This window comes from Mauremys reevesii, linkage group 2, assembly GCF_016161935.1.
Source record: "Mauremys reevesii isolate NIE-2019 linkage group 2, ASM1616193v1, whole genome shotgun sequence".
In the NCBI taxonomy this organism is placed as follows: Eukaryota; Metazoa; Chordata; order Testudines; family Geoemydidae; genus Mauremys; species Mauremys reevesii.
Genome location: NC_052624.1, coordinates 214,195,220 through 214,216,755, shown reverse-complemented (window position 1 = coordinate 214,216,755; position 21,536 = coordinate 214,195,220). Strand labels below are relative to the sequence as shown.

The following is a 21,536-nucleotide window of genomic DNA, read 5'->3' as shown; positions in this document are numbered from 1 at the left end:
AGCGCTAAAACTTCAGTCATTCGGGGTGTGTTTTTTCACACCCCTGAGTGACAAAAGTTTTAGTGCTGAAAAGCACCAGTATAGACAGTGCTTTATCGCTGGGACCTGCACTCCCGGCGATAAAGCTACCACTTCTCATTCGGGGTGGTTATTCCAACGAATAAAAAAACCTACTTCTTCAGGCTGGGAAGGAAGACAGAGATTATTTCTATTTTTAAATACCGGGGGGCACTCAGAATTATGGCTGTGGGTACCACAAGTAAATTTACAGATAAAACCATGTACCTGTGGAGTATCTTCAGTGGAATTTCCTGTACTTCAGTGTGGATAACTGAGAGTAGAATTTGGCTGTTTTTACTTTTGACAGAAAGTAGGTTTGTTTTTTGTTTTTTTTTGTACAATAACTTTGTAGTTCAGTTTTTTCTACAATAACCAGATTTTCTCAGTTATGTTCTACTGTGAGATAAATCTAACATACTCATTCAATGTTATGGTCAAGAGTAGATCCTTTTAACAGTGGAAATCATTACAGGCTAACCTTGTCTCTTTTAAAGACATTTATTATTAAATTAAAACAAGCACTGAGTTACATACCCATCAGAGCTAGCATGGAACAAAGATAACAATATGGAAAATGCACAGCAATATTCAAACATATAAAAAGGTATAATTCAGACAAAAACCATCCTAATGCGTAAAACAAAGAAAAATGTTTCAAAGTACCAAGGAATAAAGCAAAACAAGATGATTACTGAAAAGGTGTATAGATTTGTACAAGTGCCTCATGAATCCACTCATCAGCATGTGCTGTTTTAGTCAAAAATATAGACCACCTTGTAATGCCCTGGTATATAATGGTCCTGACTTTCTAAAGCCGTAAGATTTATGACTGGCCAGAAGATGGGTCCAAATTCCATCCAAGAAATCTTCCTATGTATTTGGTATGCAAGTTCCAAGGACCAAAAAGAGGTCACTGTCTAAAATTTTTATGTAGGTGGGGAAGCATCAGTCTGTTTCAACAGAAGGATTTTCCTGCCTACAGAGAAGGCATTGGACAGGAGCAATCTCACAAGTCTCATGCTGTATCTCCTACCAGGAGCAGCTACTAGGAGGGTTGGATGTCAATATTTGTAGTGCCTGTAATAAAATCACACATGTATAGCTGAGGGACACTGTAACAAAAAACCCTGCAGCAGTGAATCTCAGAGCCTGGGTTAACTGCCTGGGGCTATGTGCTACAGGGCTGACATAGCATGTAGATGTTTGGGCTCAGGCTGGAGCCTAAGCTCTGAAACCCATCCCTGTAACCAGGTACCGTAGCCTGGGCTCCAGCCTGAGCCCAAATGTTTACACTGCTATTTTAGCCCTGTAGCGTGAGCCCAAATCAGGCTCTGAGTCTTGCCGCCCCAGGTCTTTTATTGCAGCGTAGACATACCCTGAAAGTCAACAGTAGTCTTATAGGGTCTTAAACAATGAAATAGTAACCCTTCCTCACCTTTACATGCTGAGGTTATTGATAGAGGTATTTGTCTTGGAGAGGTACTTAGGTTGCATTTCTGTCAAATGAAGTATATTTTAATATCCACCCAATTCCAAGAAACACTCCTGCCACACCAAGACTTATTCCGTCAGTGCCTGCCAAGCACTGGTACCTTTTTTCTACGCTGATATGTAAGGCATTTGTGACTGTTACGCTATGACCCTCTGTGCTGGGCCCCACTTTCATTCTTCCAGGCATGCTCTTATCTGAAATGGAGTTTGGACAGCTCCAGATCTCGGGCTCCTGAGAAAACACTTTGGAGCAGTTAAAGCTCTTCTGATGTTTGCAGCATGCACAATTAAATGGAGGGCAGTGACCATTAGTTGGTACAGCTGAGATCTGAATATCATAAAGTAGTCCACTTTCCAGAAAGGCTGGGAACTATTCCATGCTATCAGCTATATCTCTTTCCCACTTCATTCTCAGCTAGTCCAACCAGGTAGAGGAATGAGCATTCAGAATTGTATAAGGAACAAAGAATACAGATTTAATCATGAATAAGAAAATGATAGCTGAGTATCACAAATTATTTTGCCAGCCTCATTTTTTTTGGTCTTATTTATATAGTCATTATCCACATACTATCTGAGCAAGTATTTAAAAATAGAAATAATCTCTCTCGCACACTGCCTTCCCAGCCTGTAAGAGAAACGGAATGATTACTTTATAGTTTTTAATGAGAGTGTGTGTGTGTGTAAGTGTGTGAGAGAGAAGAATTTATTAAGAAAGAGAAGACTTTATAAAAGGAAATCTATGTCAAAACAAGTTTGGTCACTAATCTCTTGCAGGAGTGAGTTCTTTAATCTAGATCTAGCTCCTTCCATGCTCACATATTATGCTCCTGCATTGTTTAGTGGAACACAGCTGTCGGGGGAGGTGATGGTCACAAAGGGAGAGGCATTCTCTTGAGTAGCTAGAGCCAATCTCATGGAGGGCTTTGGATACAGGACAGAATTACTGCAGAGATCACTTGGATGATGTGGTCATGGCAACCTGTATTGCTAGGCAAATGAGCTGCTGTATTTTGTACTAGCTAGAGCTTTTTCAGGGCATGTGGCTTCATTGTTGAGTATAACAATTGCACTAATCCAGCCTGGAGGTCACAAAAGCATGGATCACCATGGCTAGGTCTGTGCCATGTTAGAAGGAATATGATCTGGCTACTTGTGGGTGGAAAAGTGAGTGATTTTTTGCTACCATGGCTATTTGGGCAACCAGTAACGCTGAGTACCAAAAGGTCCTCAAAATTGTGGTTTTATCGCATAATCTGAGGCCCAATATTCTCAATAGTGGGAGATGGTATGAAGGAGGCAAGTTCTTCATATCACTTCTCTCTTCCTACCAGCATCACCTTGGTCTTGCCTAGTTTCAGCATTAGATGGCATGGCTGCTCTTTCTCCAGGTTCTGCTTTTGGGTCACTATTGAAAAAACTGGAAAATGAGATTTTTTACATCTGCATGTCTACACTTACCTCTGGAGTGATCGATCCAGGGGCGGTCAATTTATCGCATCTAGTGAAGATGCGATAAATCGACCGCCAAGCGCTCTCCCATTGACTCCGGTCAGCAGTTGATTTACCGCAGTGAAGACACTGAGGTAAGTAGCTCTAAGTATGTCAACTTCAGCTATGCTATTTTCGTAGCTGAAGTTGCGTAACTTAGATTGACTTAGCTCACCGCCCCCCTTCCCTCCTCCCAGTGTAGACCAGGCCTCAGATAAAGGAGATTTAGAGCTGGCTCTCGCAACATCTTCATATAGCTACTATGTGGAGAGGATTTATGATTGTGGGTCTCTGAAGGTGAGGCTTTGGAGGAGAAGAAACAGTGAAGAAACAATTTCCCATAATAATACTCAGATTTCTGTCTGAGATGAAAGATATGAAGCATTTCAGGGTGTTTCTGTTAACCACTACTGCCTGGGATGGGGTGGGGGAGGAGGTAAGGACAGGGATTTTGGCAATTAACACTATCAAATGCTGCAGAGTGAGCCAGCAGGATGTGTGTGGTGGTATGTGCCTTGTCTCTGGAACGTAAAAGGGCATCCAGTAGAGAAACCTTATGAGGAGAGATTTAAAAAATTGGGCCTATTCAGCTTGGAAAAGATGACTGAGGGGGGATATGATAGAGGTCTCTAAAATCATGATTGGTGTGGAGAAAGTGAATAGAGAAAATGTTGTTTACCCCTTCAGGTAACACACGAAGCAAGGGTCAATTGAAATTAATAGGCAGCAGGTTTAAAACAAACACAAGGAAGTATTTCACACAATGCAGAGTGAACTTGTGGAACTCATTGCCAGGGGATATTGTGAAGGCCAAAAGTATTACTGGTTCAAAAAAAAAACTAAATAAGTTCCTGGATGATAGGTCTATCAATGGCTATTAGCCAAAATGGTAAGGGACACAGCCCCATGCTCTAGGTGTCCCTAAACCTTTGACTTCTGGAAGCTGGGCCAGGATGACAGGGTATGGATCACTTGATAATTGCCCTGTTCTGTTCATTTCCTCTGAAGCATCAGCAGATACTGGATTAGATGGACCAGGATTCTGACCCAATATGCACATTCTTATGTTCTATCAAGTGGTCTCTTTGTACTGTGTTCTGGCCTGGAGCCTCATTAAGAGGGTTCCAGAATACTAGGAACTGACATGACAGGTGGTTTGAGAATCTAGCTAAAAAACAGTTTCCAAACAGTTGCCTTAGAAACAGGAAGCTAGACACTAGCGGGGAGATTTTCAAAGGCATAAATGGAGGTAGGGCACCTAACTGCCCTTGATTGCCTTTGAAAATCTCCCCCATAGTGGTGGTTTCCAAGGTGTCTTAAGTTTATCCCATGAAAAGAGTTTTTTGCTTTCCAGAATAAGATAGGATAGTGTCCAGAGAGGCTTAACCTTGACATCAAGGGCCTGATCTTTAGTGGCGCTAGGCTGATTTACACACCAACTGAAGTTCTGGCCCTGGTGGTTTTTGTGGGTTTTTTGTTTGCGGTTTTTAAAATCTTTTTCTAGACTACAAAGTTGATTTATGTGATGGCTGGTAAGAAATCATGAGTTCATCACATCGGTATAAGGATGAAAGGTTACTCTTATTCCGAATCAATTTGTGGGCACATTTACAAGTGTGTTAGAAGGAGCCCTTTATGTACTGATTCCCTAAGGTCTATCAGGAATCCATTCTGATCTCTATCTGGTAAACGAGTCCAATGTATGTCTGTGCTAAACTCCGGCTTCATTTCACTACAGCAAAATCAGTTCAGGGTTAGCAACTAGTCAGAGATATAGCAGAAATGATGTGCTATGTTACATTGTCTAAATTCTAGAAGAGATCCTCTATCACCTGTTCCACCCACCCTGCTCCTGGAGAAGGCCAAATCTTTTCAAGGCAATGTGTTTGCCTGTGCATTTAAATCAAAGGCTGGATTCAGTAGTTTTATCTTTCTAACTAGTAATGCTAAAGAAAACATTTTCAGTTGGAGCATCTGGGGGACTATTACCATCTTTGTCAAATATACCTATCCATACAAGAGTGATAGCAGTTTTCAGTGAGTCGGAGCATTGCTAATCCGTAATGTTCCCTGCAGGGATGGCAAGTCCAGGGCTGGCCTTACCATGAGGCAAACTGAGGCGGCCGTCTCAGGTGCCAGACTGTGTGTGTATAGGGAGGCGCCACTAGGACCCAGAGTGTAGAAAATTGTGTCTTCTGCTGGTGTATATGTATTCTCTCTGCTCTAGATGCACAGAAATGGTGAAGTGCTGTGCTGGAGAAAGGAGGGCACAAGAGACATAACAGACAGGCAAGAGAAAAGGTCAGAGGGAATAACAGAAAGCAGCAGGCGCTTCATGGAGAGAGAGAAGGAGGAGCCTCTTATGTACCTCTCTAGCACCCCCAGGAGCCTGGACTGATTAACACCAGCTTCTCAGGGAGCTTCCTGTTTTCTGCTGCTTCCCTGAATCCACTTGAGGAGAACAGGCAGTCAACTGAAATAGTAGGAGCCAGTTAGGCCCTTAAGACGCTGATATCTTCCCTCACTCAGGTCCTACTACCAGCCTGCTTATTTGTCCCCTTCAGCTGAGTGTTGAGAGTCACGATAGCTGGCACAGAACAGCAGTCATAAATAAAAGAAGAAAATGCCCCTCTGGGGCAGCATTCAGAAGAAGAAAGAATGCAAAGGAAGCTTTTCTCTCTAAGCAGGAAGGAACTCTCCTGAGCTACATAGACACAAATGTTCACAGTGAGCCTTCCGGACCCAGTGAAGATGTGAGTGGTGAGGAGATGCCTGATCTTCCAGTTAGTCAGAGTGCAGGTGACCTGGCAGCTACTGCAGCATCCATATCTCCATCTCAAATGGATGTAACCATGCACATTCCTGAAGAAAAGTGTAGATCAGAGAAGAGTGTGGTGGAAGCGCAAGAAACAGGTTCTGCCTCTGGGTTTAGTTCCTTAAGTCTAGATGATCCAAGACTGTGGACCCACTTGAGCAGTAGCCTAAGGGACTTCCTTGTACTGCATGGGCCACAGCAAATGAAAAACTTCATGTTCCCCAAAGACAATGAAAATAGAAGTTTCCAGCCAACATATTACTGGCATGAAATCCCCAATGGTGACAAAGTGGAGAGGCCATGACTTATGTACTCAAAAGCCCAGAATGCTGCATACTGTTTTTGTTGCAAACTCTTCCAGTCTAATGTTCCAGCCACATTGGGTTCTACAGGAACAAAGGACTGGAAAAATCTAAGTAGAAATCTGTCATGCTATGAGAAGGCAGCAAATCACCAGAGAGCATTCCAAAGGTTGGAAAGAGCTTGAGATGAGACTAAGGTTAAAGGTCACCATAGATGATCAGCATCAAGAGAAGATTGTATCAGAGTCTCTTTACTGGCAAAATGTTCTGAAAAGGCTCATTGCCATTGTGAGAATGCTTGCTACCCAAAATCTAGCACTGCATGGCACTTCAGATCAGCTGTGTGTGCCAAACAATGGAAACTTCTTTCAAATTGTGGAGCTGATGGCTGAGTTTGATGCTGTACTCCAGGTGCATCTAAGAAGAGTCACCACCAAAGAAATGTCAAACAGAAGATTGTGGCAGATCTGAAGTCACCAAGATATTACTCTGTTATTCTGGACTGCACACCTGACATCAGCCATACGGAACAAATGACTTGAATGGTGCATTTTGTAACAATAGCAGAACCTAGTGAAAATGTCCCTGCAATGGTGACTGTCAGCATTTTCTAGAATTTATTGACATTGATGATACTACAGGAGCTGGTATGACAAATGTGCTTCTTAAAAAGCTGGAAGATACGGGAGTTGTGATAGCTGACATGAGAGGTCAGGGCTATGATAATGGTGCCAACATGAGAGGAAAGAACAGAGGAGTGCAGACCCGGATCCGAGAGTAAAACCCTCAAGCTTTTTTTACCCCATGCAGTTCTCATTCACTGAACTTGGTGGTCAGTGATGCAGCATCAGCTTCTAGTGAGGGTGCTGAATTTTTTAATGTAATTCAAAGCATCTATGTATTTTTCTCTGCATCAACTCATCGATGGCAAATTTTGAAGCAGCATCTGGGAACATCCTCTCTGACACTGAAACCACTGAGTGCCACACAAAGGGAAAGTTGAATGGAGGCGATAAAGTCTATCAAACACCAAACTGGGAAGACAGAAGATGCCATATTTGCCATGTAGTGAGGCGGCCTGGCTCCCGACGGCCCCAGAGAGAGAGGAACCAGAACAGCCACCCCAGTGGGCGGAGCTACCGCCACCTGTTCCCGCCCCCCCGGAAGTCAAGGGGCGGGACAGGAAGTATAAAAGCCCGGCCCCAGCGCTCAGTTGGAGCCCAGTGGCCGGAGAGGACAGACGCTCCTGCTCGGGCTCCTGCCGGACCGAGCCTGCCCCGAGCCAGGTACCCTGACACAGACGGACCGAGCCTCCCTCGAGCCAGGTATCCTGACGTGGACCGCCCGAGCCTCCCTCGAGCCAGGTACCCCGAGGTGGACTGGCCGAGCCTGCCCCGAGCCCGGTACCCCGAGGACCGTCCCGAGCGTCCCCTTGACCCGAGTCCGGAGGAGCGGCCCGACCTAGACAGCCCTCAGCACGCCGAGGAGCCCATGGTGTGGGACCCCGCTGCCGAGTCCAGTGATGAGCAGGTACCCATGGAGGGGGAGATGGGAAGTAGCCCGGGGGTAGCTGACCCCAGTCTGGCTACGACAGAGGAAGAGCCGATGTCGGTGTGTTTCGGTCAGGACCCCACCGACACAGCAGCAGACTGACTGCCGCTGTTAGGGCCCCGGGCTGGGACACAGTGGAGTGGGTGGGCCTGTGTCCCCCCTGCCACCCCACTTACGGGTGGCAGTCTCCCCCTCACACCAGCGCTCGTGCATAGAAGCCTGCACGCACCTGCTGTTGCTCAGCTCCTGCCCGAGGACCTGAGCCCCTTGAACTATTGGTTGCTGCCCCGCCCTGACCTAGGGCTTGGGCTTACTGACTATTGTTGTTGCTCAGCTCCTGATGCAAGGACCTGAGCCCTGAACTATTATTGCTACTCAGCTCCTGATACAAGGACCTGAGCCCTGAACTATCATTGCTGCTCAGCCCCTGCTGTAAGGGCCTGAGCCTAGAACTGCTGTGTTGCTGCCCCGCCCTGACTAAGGGCCTGGGCTTCCTGACTTTGTTAGTGCTCAGCTCCTGCTGCAAGGACCTGAGCCCCCTGGACTCTTGTGTGTTGCCCCGCCCTGACTAAGGGCCTGGGCTTCCTGACTTTGTTATTACTGCTCAGCTCCTAAGGTAAGGACCTGAGCTCTGAGACTAGTGCTACTGCCCGCTCCTGAGGCAAGGACCGGAGCCCTAAACCTAGCACTAAGTGTTTGGTGCCCTGCCCTGACTGCGGGCCTGGGCTTACAGGTGGCCCGGTGGGTTCAGCTCCTGCTGAGAGGAGCTGAGCTCAGGACTGCTGTCACTGCCCCGCCCTGATTGAGGGCCGGGGCTTAGCGTATTGACTTTATTGGTGCTCAGCTTGCAGAAAGGATCTGAGCCCCTGGACTCTTGTGTGCTGCCCCGCCCTGAGCTAGGGTTAGGGCTTATTGACTTTGTGTTTGCTCAGCTCCGGCTGCAAGAACCAGAGCATAGAACTGGTTTGCTGCCCAGCCCTGACTGAGGGCTGGGGCTCATTGCAGTGACCGTGTGCCTTTTGTTTAGCCCCTGCCTGAGGGGCAGAACCCCGAGACCTTCAGAACCCGAGGACTGATTTGGGGCCGTGTAGTGAGGCGGCCTGGCTCCCGACGGCCCCTGAGAGGGCACGGCCCCAGCACCGGACTATTACAGCCATTATGGAGGAAAATGCTATGAGAGGAACTGTTCATGGGAGAACAGTGGCAGAGGGAAATGGAATCACCAGAAACATACATAACTTCAAATTTCTGTATGGCTTAGTGTTGTGGCATGACATACTGTGTGAAATAAATCTTGTAAGCAAGAGACTCCAAGGTGTTGACCTTGATATATCTGGAGCAATGGAACAACTGGACAAAGCAAAGTCATACCTACAGTCTTACCAGTCAGATGAGGGATTTCAAAATGTTCTGAAAAGTGCACAGAAGCTGGAGGAACGTCACACTGAAGCTATTTTCCCACCCATTCAAGAATACAAGAGTCACCGAAGAAGAAGACATTTTGATTACGAGGCATGGGATAATCCCATAAGAGACCCCAAACAAGAATTCAAAGTTGAATTCTTTAACCAGATGCTAGATTGTGCAATACAGTCAGTTGAAGAAGGCTTCATGCAGCTCAAGGAACACAACAGTATATTTGGGATGTTATATGCAGGGGCGGCTCTAGAAAGTAGGCTGCCAGCGCGGGCGCGCGCGCGCGCCCTTCCCACCCCCCCTCGGGTCGGCCTCCTCTCCGCTCCCGTTGAGCTCGGCGCCGGCATGCAGGCGCGCAGCCACGAGAGAGGAGGACCAGCTGCACGCGCCGCCATGCCTGCCAACCAACCGAGCGCTGCGGAGGACGGGACCGCGCGCAGCCGCGCCCGCGCGCAGATCGCTGCGCGGCTCCGGACTCGTGCCGCAGGCATGACGCGGGAGCTCAACGAGCCAAAAACAACGCCCCGGCCGGCCCCCCCAAGCGCCCCGCCGCCGCGCGCCTGGGCTGGGGCCTGCCCGTTATATGATATTCCAAAACTTCTCACTAAACCTGAAGAAGACCTACACAAGCAATGCAAGGCACAGAGACAGTGTTGACACTAGTGGCGTAGCCAGGTTCTAAGTGTAGGGGGAGCAAACATAAAAAAAGGTGCCCCCCCTTGGCTCCTCCTCTGGCCATGCCCCTGGCTCCTCCTGTTTCCCCCCCAGATTAACCCCGGGGCTCGTCTCAGGACTCCTGCGGGCTTCCCAGGGGTGTGGATACCCCCGTCCCCGCACGGTCCCGGGAGAGTGTCTCCTGCTCAGCGCGCTCTGCAGGTGTCCCCTGCCGGGCTGCGCCACCCGGCCCCACCCACAGGGTCCCGTCCCCATCGCCCCGGGCTCCAGGCTCCTGCGCCGCGCCAGGCCCCCCCGTCCAGACAGCGTGGCCTGCACCCCTGCCCTGCTGGCCCGGCCCCGGGGCGCCCCTCGCCCGGACCCCCCAGTGCAAGGCACCGGACCTCCCCCGCTCACCTTCCGTCCTGTGCCGCCACCTGTCCCCGGCCTGCTCCCGGCGCTCGGAGCGCTCCACGTGGGGCTCGCCAGCCAGGCGGCCTTAAAGACGCAGGGGCCCTTTCGCCTCCCCCCGCCCACCGCATTAGCAAGGGGCGGGGAGCGCTTGGCTGCCGAGCCCTGAGCTGCCGCAGGAGGTGGCTGCGGCAATGTTGGGGCCACACTGAGCGTGGGGTGCAATGGCCGAGGAGCTGGCCCCCTCACTCCTCCGGTCGCGCCTGCCGCCCCCCCACCATAGATCCTCCAGCCGTGCTGCCACCAGCACCAGCCCGGCAGGCACCGCTTTTTGAAAATGTGCTGAGGGGAAGTGGCTGCTTCCCCTGCACCCCGCTAGCTACGCTACTGGTTGACACATGATGCTATGCGTGATATTGATGCAAGTGATTTAGGTGATGAACTGAAAGCCCTTTCAAGATACATTTCAGCAGGATCAACTCCAAAGGCCATTCTGGAATATATGTGCATAAATAAGATAACCACCCTCTTTCCAAATGCTTTTGTTGCTCTGCGCATACTTCTAACTCTTCCTGTAACAGTTGCCAGCGGAAAACGCAGCTTCTCCAAGCTGAAGTTAATAAAAACGCATCTATGCTCCACAATGACACAGGAGAGGCTGGTCGGCCTTGCAGCCATCTCAATAGAGCATGAGCTGGCCCAGACTGTGGACCTTCAGAAAGCAGTTCAAATCTTTGCAACCAATAAGACACAGAAAGCATCACTTTGATTATTCAAACAGATAAAAATGCCAGTGTTTACTATGCAGACAAGAAAAGTTACATTTGCTGTTCAGGTGTTTGAAAGTTAAGTGTTACTTAAAATTTTTGAACAAGGCATTTTAAGTTGTTAGTTCTCCTTTATTGGGGTAGGTAACAGAACAGTACCACGAGAGGAGTAGAACAGGAAGATGGCAGAATTGAGACCTTTCAACGTTTTGGCTTGAGCAAGGAGGCATGGGGGCGTCATTTGAGTTCCCTGCCTCAGGTGCCAAAATGTTATGGGCTGGCCCTGGGCAAGTCTTAGAAAGGTTACTTTCATATCTTCCTAATTAAATTAGAAGGCGAATGGGATTGGGAAAATGAGGAAAGGAGGGGTCTTTGACAGAATTAAAAATGTCCAGACCTCAACTCTTGTAGCTTATTCAGAGCCCTGAAATTTGAGAATTTGCCAGTAACATGATGGTCAGAATAGAGGTTGTAGGCTGTGAAATAAAGAAACCACAATCTATAAGAGCTGGCTTTAAGAACTGAATTATCTATCTGGAGATGTTGGAGTTTACTGAACTCTAGGTAGCATATCCAGGGATTATCCCAAGAGGATAAAAAACAAAAAGGAGAAGATACATTACTGTTGTGTTCCTCCCTTGAGAATGAAAGTAGGTGATGGATGTTTATTGGCTACCACAAGTGTGGATGGGGAGCTGTAGAGTCGGTGGCTAAAATTCTACCCTGAGCTAAATCTGTGGATTACTTTAATTAGATATGACCAGCATGTGCAAAGAGAGGCTATTTCTTGACCCTGAAACACTGGAATTGATTTGGAGTTGCTCTCTCTGGCAGCCCACACTCATTCAACACCCCTTGCATATTAAACGTGGGTTTCCTTCTCTTTACAAAGCTAGTCTACCACTTCTTATATTAAAGGGGACTGGCTTTCAATGTTTACCATAATTCTGGGTAATATTTTAAGATCCACATTTATGAGAGAAGTTGTCTTTACCACTATGAGTAAATTCCTTTTAAAAACAATTCTCTGAACATGCCCAGTAAGAGAAAAATCAGTTCACATGCTCATAATACTGTGTCCCAAAGCCACTGGAGACAGGGGGCCTATTGATGGATATGTTCAGACAAAGAAGAAGAAAGAGGATGTAAAGACACATCAGGAACTTTTTCCCTTCTATATCACAACTTGCTATGTGCCATTAGCATATAAAGACATGCAGGATCTGTCAAGCAGTGATGAAGTGTCCTTAGGGTCAGTGGCTTGCTTGGTTTCATGATTTTTAGTTAATGATTTTGAGCCCTGTTCTGAACTAGATTTGTTTTTCAGTCATGGAGCCTATGCAAGGATTATGCAGCCATTAGTATAAATGTTACATTTCTCAGGTTTTTTAACTCTACTTATCACAGAACCTTTTAAAAGTCTTTGCTAATAACTAGTGGCCTTGGTGTTTTAGATATGCTTGTACTTCAAGAGCCTGCATTTTTATTGCAGGATTCTTTTACAGTTTCCCAATGAAACTGCATCTGTTTATGCACAAACTGATTCACTCTTCTGTTATAAATGTATTTATCATCAATAACAGTAATTTCATAACAGTAGGTTCTTGCTCGGTGTGAAATTACCTCTTTGGCATGTTGCTAATTCCTAGGAGCAAATAGATAGGGGCTGTATATAAAAATTAGTCATAGTCACTAATTTATTAATAAGTTTCCTCCTTGGTATTACTGTATGCCATGGAACTACCCGTAGTACTCACCAGTTACATGTTTTGACATGACTGAAGTGTAATGTTTAGGAGAGGAGTCAGGTTGGTTGGAGAGAACACTCAGTACTTTTAGCAACTATTTGAGCAGCTAACATGGAGTGAGACTGCTCAGGTTTACAGAAAACATCTGTAATGAAAAAACTAGGAGCCTTAACTCAAGTATTAGCATAGTCACTCCCGTACTAGCATTACACCACCTCATTAGTAATCACTCCTATTATTTTAACATATCCTTGTATAAAGGTGATCTTCCTAGGGTTCCAAAATAAAAGTATCTGTGAGCATCTTCTCATGCACAACCCACTTGTAATGTTATTTGTTGATTATAAGTTTGAACAGGGCAAATCAAGAGTAATTTGTAGTGTATGCTTAGTCATCTAAGTCGCCTGATACTGTTTCTACTCTCTGGATGACTGATACATTTGAATCAGGATGATGAATGAATGAATGAATGAATGAATGAGGGGTAATAAATAATGCACTTCCAGTAGAAATTTTCAGATGCTGAAATTCATGAAATATTGGGGATTCACGTACATTTTTTGAAATACCAAATCCAGTGGCTGTTTGAATATTCAGAAACAAATAAGCAAACCAAACTTTCTGCCTTTATGTGCAGAAATATTTACAAATCACTTCTAGCATCATTCATGCAGCTGCAGTCATGAGTTAGAAGACTTGCAGCACCAGTGTGTTACTGCAGTCACACAGCGGGAAGTTTTTGCAGATTGATATTACTTCCAATGTTATACAGACTGCCCAGCCAAACTTATCATTGCTAATACTCTTGGGCAAGGATGTGATTTGGCTCATGAGCATCCATCATTCAATCTTAATGGATAACCATGAGGTGTAGACAGCCAAAAGATCAGCTGCTGTAGTTGTATGATGGGGGTGTGATTCCTCAGATGAAACTGTTGTTTGTCTTGCACCTCTCAGTTCACAGTAATCAGCTATGAGTGTGATTAACTTAAAAAAAAAATAGCTTCCATGGCCATGTACTGGGTGTTCTTCTCAAAGGAAAGATTCTTACAAAAGCCAGTGAAGATGACATACATTTCAGCACAATGCCTCCCTGTCTGTGTTAAAATTTGCTCTTAAAACTCACTTCTGCAATGTTGCTTCAGTGAAAACTTCCTAGCCTTGAACACACATACTCTTCTTAAAAAATAAATAAATCCTGTGTTGCATGAGGGTTCCTCCTTCCAACAGGGTGTTGTATTTGTTTTTGTGTATATGTGTACATATGAGATTATGTTCAGACTGTACTCTCTGGGTCTAATTTAGGTTATAGATTTCTAGGCTCAGGGACCACGTTATCATCTTAGTTTTTTACAGGGTGAAATTCATGGTGGTGTGGAGGTCTAACAAAAGATCTGTGTACAAGTTAAACCCTATTTTGAGAGTTTAACTGGGACATTAGAGTAGCATAGGTCCTCTGCACAGGGGTGAATTTCACCCATATAGTGCACACAGTTGGCCCTCAAATATAATTGGCTTTTTCCAACATTAGATCGATCAATTATTTTTCCAGTGTGTAGAGCAGTGGTGGGCAACCTGTGGCCCGTGGGCCGCACGCAGCCTGTCAGGGTAATCTGTTGGCGGGCCTCGAGACAGTTTATTTATATTGACCGGTCCCCACAGCTCCCAGTGGCCATGGTTCGCTGTTCCTGGCCATTGGGAGCTGCAGGAAGTGGCAGCCAGCACATCCCTGCAGCCCCGGGCTGCAGGCTGCCCACCACTGATGTAGAGGGTACACCAAATATTCTAGGGGATCAGTTGAGCAACTTTGACTTTAGGTACAGTGCTTTCAAAGTAGTGATTTAATGAAGTGATATTGTGTGATAAAATGGTCGTTTTTAACTAGTGGACAAAACTTTGACCAATGAGCTTGTTAGTTTCCATGATGTTGTATAGATGGGTCCTGCAAGATGCTGAGTGCATCCCGTGAGGAACTGAGCACCCTGGACTCCCACTTCAATCTAGGTTGGGTACTGAGCAGTGAAGCTATGGCAGCTAGCTTGCACTGAAGCCCCTGCTGCTGTGTTTTCACTGCTTCCAATATCTGAGCTACCTAGATTAAAACTAGCTCATGTACAACTATGCAAGTTGCACTCACATTCTGTTCTTGCCATGTAGCCATAACATTAAGCACCAGAGTATAGATTTAGATGTTTGTCTTTAAGTACTCAAGTTCGAAATTTTTAGCCAAAGTGAATAAGGCCCAAGTCGCCCTAAAATGGAAACATCACAAAATGTGCATTATTCACTATAATCCTCTTTCAGTGAGTTGGGGACTTGATATAGTAAGTGCTTCTGGGCCAGTCAAAATTTAGTGTGAAAATGTATGTTTACACAGTGTTTAAAATGCACAGTGGTAAAATGCAGCTATAGAATATATATTATGTGATGCATAAGAATTGCTCCGCTGAAACAAACTATTTGTCCATTTAGTTCAGTATCCTGTGTTTTGCAGGGGCTTAGGATTGATGCTTCAGGGATAGGTGTTGTCCCCCTAGTGAAACTGACAAATTGTGCAGTAGTATACTATGGAATGTATTTTTGGCTGAGATTTAGGGCTCTTGAAAGTGGGCTTTGTAACAGGAATGCTGACACAGTCTTACCCACAGTGCCACTGAAGACACTGCTGTAATAATGCTATTAAAAATGACAGATCTAATTTTTTTCATGAAAAAAAATATTCTTTATATTCTCCACATGGAAATTTGAATGGCAGGGCCAATATTGACAGACTGTGTTTTTGACCACTGGTCTATGGGATCCACATTCATTACATTTCAAACTTGTCTAGATCTAAATGAGATGTAATGTTGACTGTCTTCCTTTCTGTCAGGAAACATACTTCCCTATGACACTTTCATGGAGTTTGGACTTGTTTTCAGCATACTTCTTGGGACTAAATCTTAATGTTTAGCAAATACTGATGTGTAATTTGATTAATTTAAATCATAGGATATTGAATATGCTTTTTGTAGGAATTACTTTTTCGTTTGGTTGTAGATTCCTTTTATCAAAAGCTACTTTCTTCTTTATTGTATGCCAGTGTGCCAGTTTTATTGGGATTAATATTTTTCAAATATGCTTTAAATAAATGCATTTATTACAGAGAGTTCAACAGCAAATATTAAAAGATGAAACCTAATTTCAGGTTCAGCGGTGTACCTTTGGTGGCAATGTAGAAATCAGGTGCTTAGTACTATTTTTCTGTACCACTAACTATACATTGCAGTTTTGTTCCTAAACAGTATTTTCATTCTAGAGGGGAAAAAAAGGTAAAGAAAAGTAATGTAATAATCAATTACTGTAGTAGCCACTAGAGGTCTACTGATATCAAAATCTGCCAACATCAATTATTTCTGCAAGTATTAAAAATGTAGTGTTTTGTCCAAAATAAAGTACCTTTCATTAAACATTAATTGTTTGCTTTGTGGTGTGTATCTTCTTAATTCTGATTTTTAGCTCCTTAGTGTTTTTAATTAAATACTGTTATAATGAAGTACAGAAGAATTACAATACAAAAATTGTAGTTGAATGATAAAGTGACAAAACAGACCCTCAAGTACATCCAGCTAGGAACTACATCATAATGTCATTCAAAGACTTTATCCTTTCCTTTTAGCTGCTAAACTTGTAGCAAATTCTGTCTTGAAAATGTTTTAAATTAATAATTTTATTATATTTAATCTTTTTGTGCTTGAGACTAATTTTTATTTTCCAGATATTTTAAAAAACAAACAGAATTTTCAAATCTTTTTTTAGATGTTGATAACTTACAATGATGCTGTTCAATTTCCAAGGAAAACTGTGAATTAGATGATTGCATTTGTTGTAGGCATAGTTGGTTCTTCCTCATGATAGCAGGAATGTATTCACTAGTGAAAAGAGTTGCATGTGAGACCAGTGACTTTCCTTTGTGGTTTTTCCCAGTAATCAAGATAACAGTATTGCTACTGACTCTAAAACAGTGGTCCCCAACCTTTTTGTGACCAGTAGCACATTCATGTTTTCAGAAGAGCTTGGCGGGCACCAAGAATTTTACAAGGCTTATTTTGTATCTGTACATTAAATAATATAAAAGCCACGAGGACAGAGAACACTGGTTCCCCCAGTCCTGGAGTACTCTGTCCCCAGCAGGCGCGGGAACCCAGATTCTCTTCTCTGCTGGGCACTAGGTGGGCCCCGCACCTGCCAGGAACAGAGAACACCGCGCCCACAGCCTGAGTTCTCTGTCCCCAGCAGGTCCCCTGCTGGACACTAGGCAGGCACACATAAATGCCCCGGCGGGTGCCATGGCGGGAACCACTGCTCTAAAACAATAAATTACGCTATGGGCTACACATTTGAATAATGACTTGAGTGTTTCTTCAGAGAGTTTGCAGGTGTGCACATACATCTTAGCAAGTCCCATATAAGGACTGGCATTCATAGTTGAATGCAAATTGGTCCTTTCTTGTTCAGTAAAATGTTATCATGTACTGTTTTTTCACTGCCCCAGACCAACCACACAATGGTACCACAGAAGCATATTCTTCAATTGTTACATAATTACCCACTTTTCAATTGTCCTTTACGTGGTACTTGGAATTCTGTATCCTACAGGCTAGATTCATCCTTATCTTTTTTGAGGCAGGGAATAATTTTCCTCTCTTCCACTCCAAAAATCACGAGTAGTTTATAAAACAATACAAAAGAGTAAATTTAAATACTGTTTTTCAAACTAAAGAGCCGGGTTATACCAGTCTAGTAAGTCTTGGAGGTGTCATGTTGGAAAGCCAAATAAGCCCTGATTAAATGCATCTGAAGAGCTTTGCTGAATCGGGGCCTTAGGTGATGAAGGCTTCTTGGTAAGAATACTAGCTAAACTGTTGGATGAGTTCATGCTATCCATCTATTGTTAGGGCAGCGTTAACGGTGACTTCATAATCTGCCTGACTGGAGGATGAGTACTGTAATGTCAGTGACAGCTTCAATAAGGTGTGTTTGTGGAAGCAGTGGTGGATGGCTGGCACTTGGGAAAATCTCTCTCTCTAAAATCTATAACTCAGTCCATTTTCTGTGCATTTATGACTAAATGACTCAGGCCTGGTCTACACTAGGCGTTTAAACCGGTTTTAGGAGCGTAAAACCAATTTAACGCCACACCCGTCCACACTGAGAGGCCCTTTATATTGGTATAAAGGGCTCTTTAAACCGGTTTCTGTACTCCTCCCTAACGAGAGGAGTAGCGCTAATATCGGTATTACCATATCGGATTAGGGTTAGTGTGGCCACAGATCGACGGTATTGGCTTCCGGGCGGTATCCCACAGTGCACCACTGACCGCTCTCGACAGCAATCTGAACTCGGATGCAGTGGCCAGGTAGACAGGAAATGCCCCGCGAACTTTTGAATGTTTTCTGTTTGCCCAGCGTGGAGCTCCGATCAGCACGTGTGGCGATGCAGTTAAAAATCAAAATAAAGAAAGAGCTCCCGCATGGACCATGCGGATGTGATCGCTGTAAGGGCAGGCAAATCTGTTCTATCAGCGCTCCGTTACAGAAGACGAAATTCAAAATCATTTTTTAAAAATCTCCAGACAGACGCCATAGCAGGGGCTCAGCGCACTGCTGCGTGACAAGCGTAACGGAAAGCCAAAGAATCAAATGGACGCTCATGGACTGGAGGACTCAAGCTATCCCACAGTTCCTGCAGTCTCCGAAAAGTATTTGCATTCTTGGCTGAGCTCCAAATGCTTCTAGGGTCAAACACAGTGTCCGCGGTGGGTCAGGGCATAGCTCGGCAATTTACGCACCCCCCCACCCACCCCCAGAAGTGAAAGGGAAAAAAATCCTCTCTTGACTCTTTAACATGTCACCCTATCTTTACTGAATGCTGCAGATAGATGCGATGCTGCAGCACTCAACACCAACATCCTTGCTCCCCCCCCGCCATGGGTGGCTGATGGTGCAATATGACTGGTACCCGTCCTCATCATCAGCCTATTGGCACATGGGGCAGTGCAAAAGGACTGGTAACCATGCCGACTAGCATCAGTTAGGTCAATCAAGGGCGCCTGGCCCTAATTTTCCTGGTAGATGGTGCAGTATGGCTGATAACCATCGTCATCATAGCAACAGGGGGCTGAGCTCCAGCAGCCCCCACCCTTCATGTGTAAAGAAAAGATTCAATTGCCCCTGGACTAGCAGAGGGATGCTGGGCTCCTCTCCTCCACACTCCTTACTGTCCTGTCTGGACTATCATAGCAGCTGGAGGCTGCCTTCCACTCATTTCTCACTAACAAGTCACTGTGTCTTATTCCTGCATTCTTTATTACTTCATCACACAAGTGGGGGGACAATGCTATGGTAGCCCAGGAAGGCTGGGGGAAGAACGGAATCAACAGGTGGGGTTGTTGCAGGAGCACCCCCTGCGAATAGCATACAGCTCATAATTTCAGCAGGATCTGGCACAGAGCAGCTGTGCTCTCTGGTTCTATGATACAGTGGTTCTCTAGTACACTTGCTCATATTCTAGGCAGGACTGATTCTATTTTTAGATACCAAAAAGGAGGGATTGACTCGGAGTCATTCCCAATTTTGGCTTTTGCGCCCCTGGCTGATCTCAGCCAGGGGCACTTATGACAGCAGCAAATGGCGCAGTGCAAAAGGACTGGTAACCATGATCATCTTATTACCAATTTATGGTATGGTAGATGGTACAGTATGGCTGGTAACCATCTCTGCTGTCATGCAAAAGCAAAAGCATGCTGCTGTGTAGTGCTGCTGAATCGCCTCTGTCAGCGGCATCTAGTACACATACGGTGACAGGCACAAAAGGCAAAACAGGCTCCATGGTTGCCATGCTATGGCATCTGCCAGGGCAATCCAGGGAAAAAAGGTGTGAAATGCTTGTCTGCCATTGCTTTCCCAGAGGAAGGAGTGACTGACGACATTTACCCAGAACCACCCGCGACAATGATTTTTGCCCCATCAGGCACTGGGATCTCAACCCGGAAATTCCAAGGGGCGGGGGAGGCTGCGGGAACTATGGGATAGCTACGGAATAGCTACCCACAGTGCAACGCTCCAGAAATCGACGCTAGCCTCGGACCGTGGATGCACACCACCGATTTAATGTGTTTAGTGTGGCCGCGCACACTCGATTTTATACAATCTGTTTTGCTAAACCGGTTTATGTAAAATCGGAATAATCCGGTAGTGTAGACATACCCTATAATTCTGGAAGCCACATCTGTCGGTCTTAATATTGTACAACATCCTCTGTATTCCCACTACAATATAGGTTATAGTGTTTTCCTCTCTCAGGCGCAGAGCTCTGTGCATCACACAGGTAGCATCATTAGCGTGGTACTGGAACAACTTCAGGTAAATCTTTTCATTAAATAATTTGGTAAAATCTTGTGCAAATGGCAGAGTGCACATTAATGATGCCTGAGGCACATCAAACTGTCCTTTCTGGAAATGTTCAGTTTTTTCCTCTTAGACAGAAATTATCACATGAAGATGGCATTGTCTTTTCCTCCTCTCAGAGCCACCCACAGAATCAGTTTTTTTAGTGACCTTCTCATTCCCACCTCTGAAAGGTACAATAGCCAGTTAGTCCTTTGTGCAAATGTCTAGATTCATTCAAGCTGGTGCTGTGAGGTGTGATTATATCTCCCTTCACCAGAGTCACTGCTTGCACTCCCTCAGGCTTTCTGCTGGGGAAAGGTAACTTTTAAGTTGCAGTCAGGGCTCCATAGGAGTCTTGCCATGGAAACTGCCTAGGGGAAGTACTAAATTAGTTCATCCTCTAGCCGCTCTGCTTAGGTCAATTCTATTCAAGTTGTGATAATGCACTTATCCCTGTGATATGGAAGGACCTCCTTAGACAGCACCCCACCCACTTTCTGTGTTGGGGTACTTGGAAAATGAGAGTTATAGTCAGTTTTTCACTACCACAACCTCCCCCTCTCATACCCTGCAGCAAATCTTCTGCCACTTGGGACCTCTGCTAGTATATATACTGGTATAGCCAGTGTATACCCCTCAGGTGGTGTGTGCTTGGGTGTAGGGTGAAAAGCAACATAATGGGATTGACTAACTTTCTGAGCATTCTGTTACTGAGCATGAATAAATTCTGAAAGTGACTGGTGGAATAAATGTGCAAGATATATTATCAGTATAAGCTATTATGCTTTTTATATTTAAGTAACACCAGATGTAAGCTGTGTGAGGCTAATGGAGTATCTCTTACAGAGTCTCAATGTGGCAAAACTAATGGAAACATTATATTTTAACTCCAAAACAGTGTTTAAAAGGACCTGTACACAAGCAGGGGTGGAGTCAGCATTAATTTTTTTCCCAGATGTTGAACTGCTTGTTACCTTTGCCCTTCAACTTGTGATTTCCCTTTTCAGTGGTTCATTCCCTACATCCATCCATCCATCCATCCATCCATCTCCATAGTATACATAGCATCCCTACATATATATATATATCTCCTCACAATGCTCCTGTGGGGTTGGAAACCATGGTGCAGGCTCCAAAGAGAAATCTCCACAGGGATTTTTGGCAGTAGATTCTCCTCTTGTCCCTTCTTCAGTTATGGTTTGGGGGAATGGGAGTAGGGAAGCCCAGTTTATTACTCTCTTTTTCTTCCAGGCAGGGTGTAGGAAAATTGAGCAATAGAATGCATGTCTCCCTGCCTTACCACTTCTTGGGCAAAGGATGAGAAGTCAAGAGACAGCTGATTGGCTCTACCTACTCCCACCCTTTTTCAGGAACCTCAGCTGGAAAGGCACCAAGAGTCT

The 21,536-nt window shown here is 45.1% G+C and overlaps 1 protein-coding gene and 1 long non-coding RNA gene across 6 annotated transcripts in view; one reads left to right on the top strand and one right to left on the bottom strand.

Moving 5' to 3' along the window:
- Nucleotides 1-21,536, top strand: part of NOL4 (nucleolar protein 4) — a 333,499-nt gene that overhangs the window by 170,185 nt on the left and 141,778 nt on the right. The window lies entirely within an intron of this gene.
- Nucleotides 15,905-17,556, bottom strand: LOC120398833. The gene is made up of 3 exons (XR_005594733.1): nucleotides 17,299-17,556; nucleotides 16,520-16,617; nucleotides 15,905-16,000 (listed from the first exon to the last, which is right to left on the bottom strand). It is a non-coding gene; the product is annotated as an uncharacterized LOC120398833 (long non-coding RNA).